Genomic DNA, 2,563 nt, shown 5'->3' with positions numbered 1-2,563 from the left:
CAATAATGGGGCCGCGATTTTGTTTGATAATCCTCACACCCAACGTGTGACCAAACTCTTATGTGGAAGTCCTCCAAAAGATGGTGCAAGGTTGGTAGTCTTATAGGATTCAATCATCTTTTCAATTTTCTATTATTGTGAATTAAATGGTTTGGATTGAATTTTATTTTTTTTGTTGAATGGAATGGTTTGAATGGAATTGAATTATTTTTATCAGTATAGCTTTATCACTGTTGCTGTTTTGGCTTATTAGTATATTAGTTAAAGTTTCATACATTGATTGCAGAACAACTAGATAAGTTTTTACTAAACTTTTCTTTGTGTATGTTTCAGGAGTAACTCTTCTTTATAGTAATTATAACTCAAGTAGAAGCAGGGGAAGAAACAGAAATCACTTTCCTATTTTCCTTTTTGTGGCCTTTTGGCTTTTTTATCTTTAGAAGTGCATATATTGTTTGGTAAATTTAATATTAATTAGATTTTTTATAACTGTAACTCAAGTAAAAGTAAAAGCACAGAAAACGTTTTCCTTTTTGTGGCCTTTTGGCTCTTTTATCTTTAGAAGTATATATTGTTTGGTAAATTTAATATTAATTAGAGTTTTTAATATAATTTATGCTACTTTATGACTGAAGAGTACACTCAAATCCTATACTTTATGAATATTGATTAAAAAATTAATTTAAATATAATTTATGTTATTTAATGACAAAATAGTATAAATAAATCCTCAACTTTAGATTTTTAACACTATTAATTTATTCTTAAAATATAAAAATTTTAATAAACTAATCATATTTTAAAATATCAATAAATAATATAAATATAATAAATTTATTAATACTTACTTTTTTTAAATTATGTAAAAAAAATTAAGTGATGTATTTAAAATAAATTTTGTTTTAAAATAATAGTTTGATTAGTAAAAAATATTAAAAGTAATAATTTATTTATTATAAAGTTAAGTAACTTTTTATTGTTAACATGCATCACATAACTCTTATTGTCTATATGTTAGTATTAAGTAAGTATTAAATAGAATAAGTCAAATAAATATAAACGATTCAAATTTTACTATTTGAAGTTTTTAATTAAATTTTAAAAATTAAATAAACGATCTATTAATATTAATTAGAGTTTTTATAACAGTAACTCACTCAGAAAACGTTTTCCTTTCTGTGGCCTTTTGGCTCTTTTATCTTTAGAAGTACATATATTATTTAGTAAATTTAATATTAATTAGAGTTTTTAATATAATTTATGCTATTTTATGACTGAAGAGTACACTAAAATCCTATACTTTATGAATATTAATTAAAAAATTAATTTAAATAAAATTTATGTTATTTAATAACATAATAGTATAAATAAATCCTCAACTTTAGATTTTTAATACTATTAATTTATTCTTAAAATATAAATTTTTTAATAAACTACTTATATTTTAAAATATCAATAAATAACATAAATATAATAAATTTATTGATACTTACTTTTTTAAATTATGTAAAAAAAATTAAGTGATGCATTTAAAATAATATTTATTTTAAAATAATAGTTTTATTTGTAAAAAATACTAAAAGTAATAATTTATTTATTATAAAGTAACTTTTTATTTTTAACATGCATCACATAACTCTTATTGTCTATATGTTATTAAGTATTAAATAAAATAAGCCAAATATAAACAATTCAAATTTTCCTATTTGAAGTTTTTAATTAAATTTCGAAAATTAGGGTTACGTTGCAATTATGTTAACAAATAATGCTCTTTAGGTTAGTTTCTACACTATATATTAGTCGTACAAATACCTAAATCAATTATTGTAAAAATATACCGTTAATTGCAATAACATCTATATTTTTATATACCTAATGCAAATAAATTAAAATATACCGTTATAATATATATTAATTAAAATTTATATATATATATATATATATATATATATATATATATATATATATATATATATATATATATATATATATATATATATATATATATGTTTGTGTCAGTGTTAAATTTAAATACGGTAATATTTTATGTGACTTATAAATTAATATAAAAAATTATGATATTATGGGTGAAAGTATTTTACTGATACAGTGAAAAAACAAAAACAGAAAAATATCCATGTCATTAGTTGAATCAATTACTTCAACAATATATCCTTTTATTTAAAAATATAAATATAGAATAAAGTTTTTTTAAATAACTTTAAATAATTCAATAAATCTTAATCAAATATATTAATTTTCAGTTTTAATATAGCCTATAATTTTATTTTAATTTTATATGAGATTATGACTTGGTTTAAATTAAGAAGAAAGATATTTTCACAATGAAAGGACAATGAAATATTAAATATGAGAATCGTATAACAGATAATTATATATTTATGAACGGGAACAAGATAGTTTATTACTATACATAAAATAATGTATAGAGTTTTCAATCTATAAGTCGATAGTAAAATCGCAAATTTTTTGGGTACAAAATAAGCATATAATCTAAATGAATGAAATGAACTTCAATATAAATACTAATTGAATGAAACAT

The sequence above is a fragment of the Vicia villosa genome, linkage group LG2 (genome assembly GCF_029867415.1).
Source record: "Vicia villosa cultivar HV-30 ecotype Madison, WI linkage group LG2, Vvil1.0, whole genome shotgun sequence".
Taxonomy (NCBI): domain Eukaryota; kingdom Viridiplantae; phylum Streptophyta; class Magnoliopsida; order Fabales; family Fabaceae; genus Vicia; species Vicia villosa.
The sequence above is the reverse complement of the archived record's forward strand: the minus strand, read 5'-3'. Positions refer to the sequence as shown.